General features: G+C 35.1%; 1 long non-coding RNA gene across 1 annotated transcript; it reads left to right on the top strand.

Annotated features, from left to right (window-relative positions):
• The first annotated feature begins 794 nt into the window (after positions 1–794).
• LOC135156661 (uncharacterized) lies at positions 795–15,475 on the top strand. The gene is made up of 4 exons (XR_010295717.1): positions 795–953; positions 5,132–5,241; positions 10,006–10,162; positions 10,953–15,475. It is a non-coding gene; the product is annotated as an uncharacterized LOC135156661 (long non-coding RNA).
• The last annotated feature ends 1,753 nt before the right edge of the window (positions 15,476–17,228 follow it).

Below are 17,228 nucleotides of genomic sequence, written 5' to 3'. Positions count from 1 at the left end.
TATCAGATCAGTTCCGGCCAAAAAATAAATTAAAGCAAATTTCTTTTGGGGTAAAAACTTGGCCTCATATGGAGCCGAGAATTGCAAATGACACACACGCCTATCATGCCTATAGGGCCTGCACCATTCACAAGTACACTGCAGGGGCCGCCCCCGCGCCCCCACACTTTTTTCCAAAACCATGTACAAAAACGTAAGAATGACCATACGATAGTGATTTTCTGCATGGTCAGCCCCCTCACTTTGAAAACCGTTCCGCGGCCCCTGCTCTGGATTACTTTCATTTGCATCGGTTGGTTGTATTTGGATCGAATATTTTCAGTACCCAACACACGACTACGGTTTATATTTTAAGACTAAGCACGATCAGCTCTTTGAATAAACGCGTTCCTTGGTTACGTAATAGCTTTCTCTTCCACTTCGAAGTGCCTGCCTGTGTACGATCTCGATTCGTCATTGCTATATATAACCATTATGGCAGTAATGCGATATGTTGACATTATTGCATGCAAATTGCTGATCCTCGAAACAGTCTGCATCACGCGTCCATGGTAAAAAAAAGATTAGCACTATTATGTCTCTTAAATTCTTTAACTAATTTTTCAGTTTTGTTTCTTATGTCAAAATACAATCGGATATTTGAAATGAAAGGATCAGAGTGTCATACAAATCGTACGGATGAATAGCAATAAACACGATTTAACAGTCTGAAACGGTAGACTATCAATAGAGCTGCTGGTCACATGCATTTTATGCGTTGATATCTCGCTTTCCCCAAGCTCCTTGCTTTCCCTGACTGATATGAAATGAAAAAGGCTGGGAACATATTAAATACGCACGTCGTCAACGGGGAATGGTAAAATTATATACTAGTATTGAGATGCTGATGATGTGGGTCAGGGTGTAATACAGCAAACCAGAGGTCATAATTTATACAGCTGTGTATGGAAAAGGTGAGTCGAATATTATTTGGTATTAATAATTATAAAGCTGTTATTGTATTTTAACATAATCGCTTCAAATTATTCGTTTTGATTTTTGAGAGCTAGAGGAATGACTGCGAAGGTTGACTGCGTGTGAAACTAATCTCATCTGAGTGATACATGTACAAAGATATATATATAACGACATATGTCGCCATGGACCTAGCTCAGAATGACCAAGGCCAGTATGGGGAGGGGGGGGGGGGTCAGAAGTGATGTATTTCACGGATGAATCAGTGAAATTATCATGCAAAATGCAGGGAGATATAGTGAAACATGAGAAAATTAAGTGCGACATGTAGATCATAATATCACCCTATCATGCATGCCTATACTAGATCGAGCTGGAGAAGTATGAAAGAACATGAAGAAGAAGTGGTTTAACCATGGAGCTATTAAGAGATAGCTCTAGCTCTATGGTTTAACTAGTATAAGAATGCAATATAAATTTATAATACAAAATGATTGCTTCGATTGTAAAATCATGGAACTATTGTAAAATACTGCGATACCATGCAACAAGGCTAGCTAGGCAAAGACTCGATCAGGCTATAACAAATTTATAGTCATTTGATTTCGTTTCTCGGGGTTCATCTATTCTTTTTCTCAAATGTATTTATTATTGTGTTTTCCACCGGTTTTCCATAATTAAATACGGTAGTCTTGTTTCAAAGTTCCGCCATTTCCATTCCCATACCAGATATAGCCTGCCTTGCATTGTGAACAGGAGATCGCATACGTTATTATCATACTTAAAATTTCTATATTTGCATTAATTCGCTTGATCTGGCTATAATACGCGAACATGTGGGTTTACACTGAACCAAATGAAAGTATTAGCTTAATATTATTTATTGGCAACAAATAATATTAAGCTAATAATTTCATTTGGTATACACTGATAAACTATAAAAAGAATGTGAAACCATGGTGGACTCTGTCTTGTGTATATGACCATATATAATTAATAGCTCCATGGTTAAATAGGTAAAATATTCCAGTTTTATAGGATAATCTACACTATGGGAATGAGTTAGGTTTGTGACCCCTAGCCTTACGGGCTTTGGGAAGGGTCCTAGAATCACATGCAGCTATTTGGAAAGAAAGAAAAGATACCTATTAAATTTTAGGATTTTTAGGGATAGGGTTCTTTTTAGTGCAGCTTGATTTTTTTTTATTAGACACCCTTTTTTGCCCCACTCGTTCTTTATTTAAAGAAATTATAGGCCCACTGATTCTTGGTCCAAAATCCAATAGCTGATTAAAAATCATTATTTTCCGATGAAATTAGGAAACCTTACTACAAAAAGGCGTTCCCTGCATAATAAATAGATGAATAAAAGATTTGCTGTATATAGAGATTTTTACAAGATTGGCTAGAGACAACTTGACGCCCTTGGGCATGTTGGGAGAATTTCATCAACATTTATGACCGACAAGATCTGACAACTTTTCTCGATTTTTATTGGCTAAAGAGGTAGGCATGGTTACTATGGAAAATGTCAGGTAAAATAGGACTGGGTCCCGTCTTCAGTTACAAAGAGTTGCGATTGATCCGATCAATCACAACTATTGCGGCCAGCTACGTCAATATCTATTATGCATGTTTGTTCAAAATATTTTCTAACTATAATCATGCATCATTCATTGTTTTCTTGAAAATTCACTGTGCCTCTTTTTGTTTACAAAAGACAAATTTCCTGTAGAAAAAAATATGACACTGGTGGATTTCCATAGTTATGATTGATTGGATGAATCGTAACTCTTTGCAAGACGAGGCCCAGCTGATCAATCTCAACTATATTGAAATCCATCGATGTCATAATTTTTTTCTACTGGAAATGAGCAAAATGTCCTTTGTAAACAGAAAGAAGCACACTGAATCTTGAAGAAATGATGGATGCAAGAATATACATCATATTTTTGTGTAGAAAATATTTTGAACAAACATGAATTTTAGATGTTGACGTTACTGGCTTTCCATAGTCATGATAGTTGTAGGCCTACCTCGGTAATTATTACTGCGAGCGGGAAGCGCGAGCAGAAATTTTTAATATGCGTTCTGGCCTGATCGAAAGGGGGCCTAGCTGTTAACTGTTTGGTTGCAGTTAGCAATGAAAGCTATGCATATTTCAACAATAAAATAATGCGAGCGCGAAGCGCGAGCTGAAAAATTTTGACTTTCCGACCTAATTATTGACATTCTACTGCACTTTTGTGCATCATGAACGGGATAGGTATATAACTACACGATTGATGCGAGCGCGAAGCGCGATCGGAATAAAATTGAGATATCAGACTTAAAAACGACACACTCTATTCATGTTTGGTAAATCATGAAAATGATGGGTAATTGGATATCTTCCTACATTAATGATGCAACCGCGAGGAGAAAATTTTTGATATTCTGATCTGAAACTGTATAAATTAAGCCCCTTTCACAACTGATGGTGCGACTGATTACAACCGTTGCGATTATGTGCAACATATGTGACCAAATGATCGCCAACGATCGTACGAGCAATGTGAAACCTTTTTAAGCACGTTTTTAGATAAAGAAGAAACTGCGTATCTCCATAACATACTATTAATCAAATAAGCCTAATGAGAGCGCGAAATTTGTTTATATTAATGCCTGAAAATTTGATTTTTTTTTTTTTGCACTTTCATAATTATGAATAGGATGCATGGGTTAATATTTGTTTAACAATCAAAGCGAGCGCGAATCGCGAGCTGATTTTTTTTTTAAATATATAAGTTGTCATGAAAAGGGGGTTTTAAATCAAAATGCGAGCGAAACGCTTGCTGATGCGTCTTGACAATCACACTTGAAAGGGATATTGTGAGAACTTTATGGAATACACGAAGACAATAGGTACTTGGCAAATCAAATACATGTAATGCGACCGCACAGCTCGAGCTGAAAAGGTTAATATTCAGACCATAAAACGTACATAAACGAAACACTGAAAGCTCGATATCCGAGCTGAAGTATGTTTTGTATATTGACTTAAAACTTAATATTTTAAGTTCCATTTCATCCTTTGGAGCAATATGATACGAGCGCGAAGTGCGAGGGAAAACTTCATCTAGTGATATAATTTTTTACCCAAGTCTTCCCCTCACCTTAGTTTATTCACTCGTCAACCTTCTCTTATTTTTCCCTCTTCTTTTTCCCTCCTTTCTTTCCCCTTTTTTCTTTCCCCCTTTTTTTCTTTTTTTTTTGTTCCGCCAATGGGGGGGGGGGGGGATCTATGCTAGCCTTGCTAGGCCTATATGGGTGTGTGCAGTGGCGTCGAACCAAACATTTTGAGGTGTGAAGAACATGGCTCATAGGGGCAACATTACCTTACAAAATTAAAGCGAAAACAAAAACATTTTAAATTAAAATGTACTTTTTGTGATAAAGTTTGAGTAAAAAAATGATGAAACACATGAAAGCAATTATAGGCCTACTTACAGTAACGATGAATCTTACATTTGTTTATATATTTCCACCATGAAAATTGCGCTATGGGGGTTGATTGTACACAGCACCCCCACCCGCCCGCGTAGTTATAAGGATACGTCCCTCCCCATCCCCTTGCTGTGTACACTATACATGTATACGCCTAATTGAAAATATGCTTTTTCAGGAGTCCCCCCTCCCCCGAACTGAGCCCCGAAAATAGACCCCTTTCTCTGAAAAATCGGGAGCACGCAGACGACCTTCTGGGAGGGGCGGGGGCCGGGCCGGGGCCTTAGCCACACAGAGTGGTCCAGCAGCGCATTACCTATAGTTTGGGTCACATATATATGGAGGGGTGAAAAGGAGAGCATAATCTCTTTTAGTAGTTGATTTGCTTCACAAATTCTCGAAGAGGTTCGCGAGTTAGGGGGTAATGTTGACCCCCCTCCCCCCGGGGGGATGTTGACCCATTCTACCTCCATGGTTGGTCATTTTGGGGCGATGATCAGGGGACAAAATAAATTAATATTCAATGAATAAGGCTATGCCCACCCCATTTCAGTTTTCTTGGATTTATTGCTTAATAATTATCTTATTACTAGTAATTGCGACGAGTTAGATAACGCGCATGCGCATCGATCGCGGCGGACGGGAATCTGTTGCTGTGGAATATTAATTTCTGAATCTGTTTGTTTTTCAGTGGCCTTTGAAATTGAAGGGCGTTGGAAGCAATTAAAGGAGATCTACCTAACTCAGGTTCTACTGTATTACATTCTTGAAGTATCCAGATTAGAAGCAGAAATGGCCGAGGTTAGTAAAAACTGCTAATGGAGTGATGGCTGATGCTTTATTTTCGTTTGGGCTCGAGACCGGTTAGCTGCGCTCTAGCACCGTACCGGTACCGGTACGGTACTGGCTCCATCCACCCAGTACGGTAGTGAGGTTATGCATGCATCCACCTCACGTCCCACGAAGCGTGAGGCCAGGATGAGGGTAGACAGCTGGCAGCCGTCTGTTTCGAGGAGTTTTTTAACTTTTTTTTTTTTTTTAATTTCTCCTCGTACACAGACGGCTCGCTAGCGTGCAGCCACCATTAGGGGACTTGCAATGCAAAATCCCCCCGTCGGGGCTCTTCAATTTTTGACTTTAATGAATAAAAATTTTGAAAATTAACGCGACCAAAATGCAAATTAATATTCCCTCTTGGCATTAATTGCCAAAAAACGGAGAAAAATCAAGTTAAAAGGAACAAAAATAGTGACTTACCTCGGCTGTCGCGCAAATTCACTTCCCCGTTTTATCCGATCTTAAGTACATAAACATATGGCCATTGAGTCCCCTGTACAGATCGCGCTAGAACTTCGGTCTCTGTATTTGGTGAGTGAAGCCAACGGAGTTCAGCTGAACAACCAACATAACAGAGACCGAAGCTTTTGGTCTAGGATGAGGGTTGCTTGTTGTGGAACTCTGTTCCACTGTCACTGAGCTTTAAAAAAAAGTTCATTCTCAAAAAAATATTTTTTAATCGTGCCAAGAAATCCGGGCAAGAAATAATTTGGCTAGATTTATACTAGGCCTAGTAGGTATGTGACAAAAAAAATGAAAATCATCAAATATGAATAAATTTGGTATCACTTGAAAGCTCTTAAAAAGACCTTTAAAATGATACCAAGAACTTTAATTTTCATCAAGAAATTATAAAGTTATTCCAGTTTAAGTCGCGCATATTCATCCAAATTTGTGGTCATTGTCTTAATGTAAAGTCAATGGAGTACAGAACCGATTTTTGTGACCATTTTGAACCCAAGTCTTCAACAGGCTCTAACTTCTTTGTTTTTGAGCCATATGAAGTAATTTAGGTATCAATGGAAAGGTGAGAGAAGGCTCAATTGATGTGTATCAATTCATCTTGTAATTTTTCTTATTATGTGTAAAATAATTTATTTTACTTGATTCTAATTAATTATGCAAATAACACAAAATCACAATTACTCGCCTCTTTTTTTGCCAAATGAATGAAGGTGATTATGATAGATAATTCATATAATTTAGTTGGCATCAAAACAGCATCATGTAGATAATTTCCTAAATGAATTTGTCTAAAGTATTGTTTTTGTAATTTCTAATGTATTTCTTTGTTTTTCTGATATAAATTACAAGCTCTTTTTCAACTTAGTATTGTAATTTTGTATATGTGTATGTACGGGGGTCCTTTTTTACATTAAAAAAAAATTATTTTGTACTTTGTATGACCAAATAAAAATATGTGTGCTTTTTTTCTGATGTATTTGATTGTTTCACCAATTCCTTATGTATTCTATTGTTTCAACAATTTGTTATACATGTATAATATGTAGCTTTTGATTTGAGAGACAATGGACATGTGATTACATTTTTTTAGAAGGAATGAGCAGCTGAGTGTAAAATATGTATGTAGAATTGTATGCAATTTATTTCAAGTATCAAGAAGGACGAAAATTAAGTTTTAATATATTCTATCAGTTGTCAATTTCTTACATTTGTATACATACATTGTATTACAAAGGCCCTGTTTGAGCTCTCTTTTTAAAGAAAAATAAATAAATTCAAATTATTAGTCGTAGCCAAAAGAAAAGGAAAAGAGTGGTCTATTTCTTTCAAAACAAAACAAAAAACAACCAGGAAAAATATATAACAAAGCTCTAAACAACAACAAAACAGACATCAAAGGTCCAAACAAGCACTAAAAACAAGAGAAAAAAAGTGACACAAAAACTTGTACCAATCCCATCCCCATTTTCCAATTCAAAACACAACCCCCACCTGCACCCCTAAAAAAAAAAGAAAAGTGAATAAAAAAATAAACAGTACAATTAATAATAAAGAAAACATAAATACAGGACTTAGACCCATCTGGAAATGAAATATTCTTTCCTCTGAGTTTTCATGTATTTTCTTACAAGAGTGAAAAAATTTACAACAACAAAAAAATAAACATCTAGTTCGTGCATTTTAATAAAAAAATCAACATTTAGGATATTCTCCTTTCAAAAGCAAATCCAGTCTCCAAATAATGAAATATGACCAAAAAAGAATGAAAAAATAAACAATACAATAAATTAAAAAAGAAACTTAGAAAAATATATAAAAAAAGAAACTAAAAAATAAACATAATTTTTGCATTTTAATTAAAAAGTCAACATTTATAATATTCCCCTTTCAAAAGCAAATCCAGTCTCAAAATAATGAAACATGATTGAAAAGTTTCAAAATATATTTTTTTTCTACAAAAGAAAAACAAGAAACACTATAGATTTTGCATTTTAATTTAATAAGTCAACATTAATATTCCACTTCCAAAAGAATCCAGTTTCCAAAATGATAAAACATGATTGAACAATCAAAGTAAAACATGTTGACTCTATAACATTAGGGGGAAAGAATGTTTTTGTGACAAAATGTATATATTTAAATCAATATCAGAATAATAATCTACGGTATGACAGACATTTTCAAAAAAAGGCACAATATTATCAAGTAAACAATTTAGATCCAGTTCAATCCAGCATGAACGACTCACTATCGACCGCTCCCGTCACCAAGCCCTCTGCATCGGGTACCGGTAGCTCGACTGCCGAAAGACCGACGGGAGCCCACCGCATCGGGCAGCTCGACTGCCGAGAGACCGGCTGTGACAAGGGTAGCTCGCTCCGCTTATATCTGGACTGCTCCACGAGAGAATCTTTTAATTTTACTTTTTTTGTCGATTTGAATATATTCTATAACAATTCATATACATAGTTGGATCGTACTTTTACTTATCATAAAAATTTTTTGATCATTTGCACATCCAAAAATTTGATGAACTTCCAAGCTCCGATATCCACACTTTACAGGCGAGTATCCACATTGAAACTTATGTGTACAGAAAGAGCACATTTTCAACTGTCTGTGTAAAGGCACGAGATTGCATTAACTATGTGCGCATGCGCATGAAACCCCATTTTCGATGAGCCACCCAGACAGAGGCGATGCCACTTGCAGCAAAACCCGTGCGAAAACAGTGCAGCCAAAACCAGCGCTCGCGATGCGCCCGTATTCGCACATACCTAATACTAGGTACCGTATTTAATGACTAGGAAGATTTAATGACACATGTTTGCTCAATTTCTAACTAATTACAGTAAATAGCTTTTCCATTTTAAAAGTATTTGGTTTGTTACAATAATATATTGGCAATAAGTTGGACCTAGCGATCTTTTAAGAAGCTACATTCAGTTAAAACTAACATGACTAACACTACAGCATGAAATTGATCACCAATTCTGTCACTTAGTCTAGTCTCTAGACTTTAGTTCTAGACTAAGTTACAGAATTGGTGATCAATTTCATGCTGTAGTGTTACTAGTCATGTTAGTTTTAACTGAATGTAGCTTCTTAAAAGATCGCTAGGTCCAACTTATTGCCAAGATATTATTGTAACAAACCAAATACTTTTAAAATGGAAAAGCTATTTACTGTAACTGATACAATAGAAAACTCTTAATGAATTGAAGTTAAGAAAATGATTAACAACATATATATCTACATAAGGAAACAACATCTTGTAATCAGGACTTCAAACATTCACATTCTGTTTTATTTTTGTATCAATTATTCTGTACCCATTTAGGAAAAACACTTTCATCTCAGTAATGGAATTTCCACAAACTTCCCCTTCTGCCAGCGGATACATTTGTAAATCACTGTTCACAAAGTAATGACACCTGTATGTTATATCCTGTATAATCATTGTAAATATGTTATTGTTAAACCTTTATACTGTATATGTTTAAAGGGGAATCCAGCCTTGGCCATAAAATGTTAAGTTGGAAAGCAGAAAATAAATTAAACAGAATGGCGAAAGTTTGAAAGAAATCGGACAAGCAATAAGAAAATTATAGCTGCTTTAAAATTGAGATCACTAATAGTATGTAGATTTCAAATTGGCAACTGGGTAAGTAAATTATGACAAGGGGCAAGGACAACTTTCACATAAGCCATGTACTTTATTATCAGGGATTTGTGGTTTTCTCCTAAGTACCCATTCCCCTGGGGCAGTAATCTAATTATAATCCAGGTAGTATATTGTTTTATGTCCTCATGAAAGAAAAATATGATTTGTAATAAAACTTTTGGGGAAAATTACATTTTAGCCATAATATGTATTGGAGTACATGGAAGAGTAGTCCTTGCCTTACATCACTATGACATCCCATATGCGGCCAATTTGAAGTCTCCATGGGTATAGTGATTACCAATATTTACAACTTTTAAAAATTCATAACTTTCTTGTTGTTTGTCCAATATTGTTCAAACTTTCACCTATCAACTTGTCTGATTTTTCTTTTTCTTATAAAAACAAGTTTTTATTTGGGTTGGATTCCCCTTTAAGCCGTCATTTGTCCCCACGGGGCCAAAAGGTGTACAGTATTTTCAATAAAGTTCAAAGGGTACGGCCGATCGTGCACTGGTGCCCTTGGACCCGTAACACAAAGGGTAGACCTATCGATTAATCGTACGCTTGATTTTCTCATAATCTTTACTATTCAACAGAACTATTCTGGGAAGCCAGTTAGCAGCCAGCCTGGAATGCCCGGTGAGTGGATGGCAATGCCCAATGTCCAGTACTCGCCAACCTGCCCTCCTGGACTGGAATACTTGACCCAGATTGACCAGGTCCTCATCCACCAACAGATAGAGGTTTTCGAAGGTAAAAAAAAGGGTGCTCATTAAAAAAAAGGACTTTTAAGTTTTTACATTGAAAATGTGGGAAAGCCACTGGGCATAGGCAGAGTTGTAATAAACTTACATTGAAATATAAGCAAAGCTAAGGTATCCATCAATCGTAGGTCTCGAAATTAATTGCAAACCTGCTATAGAATGCTGGTTTGCTCCTCGCGATTAAAGGACAAAGTATTTTCTATTATTGTTATTTCCTGTAGACTGTAGTTATATTTGATCTTTCAATTGTAAATTTGCAAGTAATATTTACAAACAATCACAAATAACTTTCTTGCAAGTGCATGATCCCTGTAGATGTCTTTACTTTAATAATGATAATAATAGGCATTTTAATTATATAGTGCCATCTATCTAGAAATATTCTATTCTGAGGCGCATAGTTATTATTATTATCCCGGCTTTAGCTCGAGCTGCCTTTCAGCGCTCATGCATTCAAGGATACTTTTAAGGCAAGAGTCCTTGTATTAAAAAATAAAAGACATGGCTTAGACTTAAAAGTGCCTTACTCTGCACTAGAATATACATAACATTGATTAGAGATACAGGGCTTGTGTAAATCCAAGGTATTGAAGGTAGTTACCTTGGATGCTCCTTGCCTTGCTGCCCTAACAATTCCCCTAAAATATGGATATAAGTGGCTTTCATGCATATTTTTATTTTAAAAGGTTTTCTTTCATCCTAGAGGTTGCTATAATTTACCAAAGCTTGTTATATTTTGCCTAATTTGACTATATTTTCTCTCTCTTTTTCTCACTCAGTACTCACTGGCATTGAGATGTGTAATAAATACCAGATCAAAAATTCCCTAGGACAACAGATCTACTTTGCTTATGAAGGTAAGTCCAATGTATTCAGAAATATTGGGTGTATTTTTTTTTCAGGGGGTTGGTTCAAGATCAAATTGATTATGAAGAATGAGGTGGGTTTGTCAAAGTTTTTCACTCTCTTTTTTTATTGTGAATTCACATGAAATATTAACATGTGAATGTAATGGCAATCAAATGAAATCAGTGCAACATAAGTAACTTGACTAAAAATGTAAATTAAAATAAGTTATTTATTATAATGTTAATTTTAGTGTAGTAGGTTTCAAGGTAAACAATGTATCTTTCTTGAGCAAGTGTTGGCCCTGAAAAGGACCACCCAAACTCGACGTTTTGACAAGTGTGTTCTTGTCGTCTTCAGGGGAATGTTAATTTTGTTGATCTTTGTCAGTTGTATGTATTCTCTAAAATTCAGTTACCAAATGCACATTTATTCTCCAACTGTTTGAACACAGTAATAAAACTCTCTCAAATAGTATTAAACTGAAACTTATTCTGGATATAAAAACTTGGGGGGGGGGGTCAACTTTCATACTGGGCCATTAGATAATGGCTGAAATACTCTTTAAGACACAAATATTAGTTTGCATTTAATTACATAATTATGGATTTACCCTTTGAAATAATAAGTGTCCCCAGGGGCAAAGTGCCATCATAATGAGGTAATTATCTCAATCATAAAATGTTTCCAGTATTGACAGTGGTCATAAAATGAACCTAAATTAAATTTATTGTACATATCTCAGATGAACCAGTTGATCTTTAGGGCAAGTCCAAGAATTCGCACGTGTTACGTATGGGACATTTCAGAGGCTTTAATGACCTGAAAAATAGTGTTAAATGACTTTGATTAAATTGAATACCCTCATGATGGTAGACATCTAGGAGAAGAATAATCATGCAAAAAATTGTATCATATGGCCTTGACCTTGACCTTTTAGAGAGAAAAGATGTGCCGTTACGTATGGGACGCAGAAATAAGACAATTTTTATAACCTTTTTTTCAAGTTGAGAATTCTCTGAAAGTATTTAATTTGACAGCTTGTAACTTAGTGTAATAGAAGTCACTACACTCTAGTATATCTATGGCAAGTTTCATGTCATAAGCCCAAACCCTCTAATTACAGACTCTAATTAAACAAATTAATGACATGTTACGTATGGGACAGTTACGTATGGGACATTTTGTCCCCATAGAGAACGTACATAATTTTCCCCATAATTTCAAAAATCAAATAATCAAAAATATGGAAATAACAAGAGTTTTTTTCTTTTAAAATGTTCTATTGAGACATATTTGATATGACTGAAAAGAAAATTAGCCATTTCAACAATTTTTTTTCTTGTTTTTCATGGTTTCATGAATTTCTTATGTATTTCTATTGTTTTTTATTTTTTTCATATTGTTCCATTTTCACAGTTTTTTCACTTTGATTGTTTTCATCAATCAGTATTCATAACAAATTAGTCTTTAAACACTAAAGAAAAGGTAAATAATCACTTTTTAGAGCACTCTTGAAATTGGTTTTTCTCCATTCACTTTGTACACAAATCTCCCCATTGACATTGTGTGTAAATGTCCCATACGTAACATGTTGTCCCATACGTAACAATTTTTTAATTAAGTTTTAATTAAAAAGTAAACTTTATTTTTGAATCTTTTGTGGTATAACAATTTCCTACTTAATGAATTAGAACTTCCCAGAGATACAACAATGCAAGTATTGTATTATGAGAAATAACTTAAAAAAACATCCTCAAAATGTTACGTATGGGACATTCCATCCTTGGACAAGACCTAATTTGCATATTTAATTAGATGACACCACTTTTTTCCCCAAAAAGTAACAAGATGTTATGGGGTCCATGTCCCACCTATGACTAAATCTTACAAGTTTTGTTTTGATTTTCTATGAGTTTTTGTAATTGTCCCATACGTAACGCCCATTTTACCAATTATGCAAATTAGGTGCCCCAAATTAGCATAAATATGTATATTATCAAATTTTTCTTTATGAAATTTTAAAATTCAACATTTGGGCTTTCTTACCCAACCAAAGATAACTTCTTAGATTAAAGATGAAATTTTGCCTTCTAGGGTGACCTTTTCTTGGACTTGTTATTTTGGGTTTCTCATGAGAGTATAAATATTAAAGTTTTCGGTGACAAAATTAAGAAGAACTAGATTTTAATTCGTCATGCGGACGAATTAGGTGGTCTGTCATGATTTTTCATTCATTGTCGGCTAATGTTGTATAAAATGAATCCCGGGAATGAATCATTCAGATATGATTGATAATCTTGATCATAGACATCAAAGGAATAAATTTTGACCATTGCTAAATGTGATTATAAATGTAGTGATGACAATCGTGATGATTATAATGATGGTGGTGATAATGCAATATGTTAAATACGAAATAAAGTTAGGAGCACGTAAAATGCCGGCTTAAAAACTCTCCAAAAATCTCAGACGATTTTACCGAAATTGGCTTTCCAAAATTGCGCAATGAAAGGCGCCTTAATTTTCACAGCAGCTAATTTTTAATCGACAGTTTGATGTTATTTATGCAAATTCTTGTTAAAAATTCTTTGTACTTTGAGCATTTTTTTTTTTATTTCACCCACTGACATTTCACAATGTCAGTGGGTATTAATTTCACAGAATACTTGAAAATTCATAGGTGATACTTTTTAAAAGCTAAAATATCTTAAATATTTTTGTTCAAATTTTCTGCTACATTTCAATAGATTTTAATGAGAAGTTTCATAATGCTATAATTTCACAGCATTCACCTCAAAACTCATGAGTGATGTATTTGATAAAAGAACCAGATTTTTTTGTAAATGTTTGCCAAATTTCTGAAAATTTTTAAACATTTCAAATAATATTTTCCGTCAAAAATTTTCAATATCCATTTATTAATTGTGTATGACTTTGACATTTACTTGAAAATTCTTTCTTGATGATTTTTACTGAAAAAAAGTCAGGTAAAAGATTCAAATACTGGCAATTTTCCCGCAAAATTTCGGGAACATGTGTAATTAACTAAATTGCACAATTTTTTCATTTCACAGAAGGTACCTGAAAATTTGTTATATGTTATATTAAGTAAAAATGAACAAACAGAAAAAAATCCAGGAATTTCCGCAAAATGTCCGGAATGAAAATTTTCAACCCAATAGCGTTTAAATATTGCAGCGTTTACTAAAAAATACATAAATGATGTTTTACAATGTTAAAATTGCCCCTTAAAAAGTTCCGGCAAAATTACAAAAATTGTCCTACATAAAAAAATGCAAGGCAAGTGGGCTTGAAATTTTCAGGAAGACTGTACAATTGGTTAATAAAACATTTCTCTAAAGAATTTCTCAAAAATTACGTCCAGAAAAAATTTGCAAAAATTTAAACACATCATAACACATTGATGCTGTGGTCAAAAGTCAAAATTATTCACACGTTATTTGTAGAGAATTGTCTTCACTATACGATATCAAAATTTGGAAGAAAACTGACCAGTAAAAACGAAGATACGGTCAAGTCATTGACGTTTGTTGCGGAAATATGTAATTTTCACTAATAACTTAAAATTGACGTAATTACAAAATCTCCAAATGAAATATTGAATATATAAAAGAGTGAGAAAAAATTTGGGGTCAACGGACTCCCTGAAGAGCTACAGTGAATTTTATATAGGCATATTTTAGCCCATTTACGCGCGCGTAATGCAAATTTGAATGGACGCGCATTCCCGTATTATTGGTCGTAAGAGGCTGAATGAGGTATCAAATTAATCAGAAGATAATGAACAATGGAAAGACATGAAAGAAATGATGACTCGAAGATGCATAACGATGGTAGGTGCAAGAACGCGCACGCATACCTGTGCGCGCGCAAATTCTTGACATGCTCAAAATGACCAGAAACGTACCCAAACTTGACCACGGTCGATTTGGGGAAATTTAAAATTTTGACGCGCGCGTACGTGCGCGTCGTGACCTTTGCATGACCTCTGATGATATGTCCTGATGACCTGTCACCTGAACTTGATATGATGCAAATATGGATGATTTTTGATGATTAGTTGCGATGATATGATCAATCATTTAATTTTACAAAATGGCGCCTAGATGACGTCATCATGATTTGATAACCTTGAAAAGTTTCCATTCCCATGTCCATAATGATGCCCATACATGACATGAAAATCAAGGAAATTGACATGCCCGATTTTGAGATAGAGGTGGACAAAGATTTGGCAATAAAAATAAATAAAGTAAATTCTGACGAATATAATAGGTGATCTGTCATCTTCATGACAGACCACCTAAAAAGGACCAAAAAAAAAAAAAAAAAAAAAAAAGGGGGTCCAGCGAGGTTTGAACCACCGAACCCTGGTATACCAGTCAGGTGTGTTATCCAGTCGGCCACAGTGTGTTCGACAAGCACAGAGAGCAAAATAGGAAACATATTGTCAACTTGACATTGAATGTACATTCTTGCAATTCCAAATTGGCATGATGACAAAACTCTACAAATTCTAGTTTTGAGAATAGTACAAGCTTTAAAATGAAACAGTGGAGATATTGTCTAAAGGATACATTCTAAGCTAAAACATATTGAAAATTTGGCGAGAACAGACCAAGATTTACGGAATTAAAATCAATTTAAATGACTGTGGTGACATCATGAAACAGAAAACACTTGTTCTTAGTTCCGACGCCATTTTGATGACGTCACGATGTAATTAAGAGTCAAATGTGGCATGAAATCATATCTCCTATTCATACTCTATTCGAATATGAAAAGAAAAATTGGGGTCAACGGACTCCCTGAAGAGCTACAGTGAATTTTATATAGGCATATTTTAGCCCATTTACGCGCGCGTAATGCAAATTTGAATGGACGCGCATTCCCGTATTATTGGTCGTAAGAGGCTGAATGAGGTATCAAATTAATCAGAAGATAATGAACAATGGAAAGACATGAAAGAAATGATGACTCGAAGATGCATAACGATGGTAGGTGCAAGAACGCGCACGCATACCTGTGCGCGCGCAAATTCTTGACATGCTCAAAATGACCAGAAACGTACCCAAACTTGACCACGGTCGATTTGGGGAAATTTAAAATTTTGACGCGCGCGTACGTGCGCGTCGTGACCTTTGCATGACCTCTGATGATATGTCCTGATGACCTGTCACCTGAACTTGATATGATGCAAATATGGATGATTTTTGATGATTAGTTGCGATGATATGATCAATCATTTAATTTTACAAAATGGCGCCTAGATGACGTCATCATGATTTGATAACCTTGAAAAGTTTCCATTCCCATGTCCATAATGATGCCCATACATGACATGAAAATCAAGGAAATTGACATGCCCGATTTTGAGATAGAGGTGGACAAAGATTTGGCAATAAAAATAAATAAAGTAAATTCTGACGAATATAATAGGTGATCTGTCATCTTCATGACAGACCACCTAAAAAGGACCAAAAAAAAAAAAAAAAAAAAAAAGGGGGTCCAGCGAGGTTTGAACCACCGAACCCTGGTATACCAGTCAGGTGTGTTATCCAGTCGGCCACAGTGTGTTCGACAAGCACAGAGAGCAAAATAGGAAACATATTGTCAACTTGACATTGAATGTACATTCTTGCAATTCCAAATTGGCATGATGACAAAACTCTACAAATTCTAGTTTTGAGAATAGTACAAGCTTTAAAATGAAACAGTGGAGATATTGTCTAAAGGATACATTCTAAGCTAAAACATATTGAAAATTTGGCGAGAACAGACCAAGATTTACGGAATTAAAATCAATTTAAATGACTGTGGTGACATCATGAAACAGAAAACACTTGTTCTTAGTTCCGACGCCATTTTGATGACGTCACGATGTAATTAAGAGTCAAATGTGGCATGAAATCATATCTCCTATTCATACTCTATTCGAATATGAAAAGAAAAATTGGGGTCAACGGACTCCCTGAAGAGCTACAGTGAATTTTATATAGGCATATTTTAGCCCATTTACGCGCGCGTAATGCAAATTTGAATGGACGCGCATTCCCGTATTATTGGTCGTAAGAGGCTGAATGAGGTATCAAATTAATCAGAAGATAATGAACAATGGAAAGACATGAAAGAAATGATGACTCGAAGATGCATAACGATGGTAGGTGCAAGAACGCGCACGCATA

This window comes from Lytechinus pictus, chromosome 14 (genome assembly GCF_037042905.1).
Source record: "Lytechinus pictus isolate F3 Inbred chromosome 14, Lp3.0, whole genome shotgun sequence".
Lineage (NCBI taxonomy): Eukaryota > Metazoa > Echinodermata > Echinoidea > Temnopleuroida > Toxopneustidae > Lytechinus > Lytechinus pictus.
The sequence above is the reverse complement of the archived record's forward strand: the minus strand, read 5'-3'. Positions and strand labels throughout refer to the sequence as shown.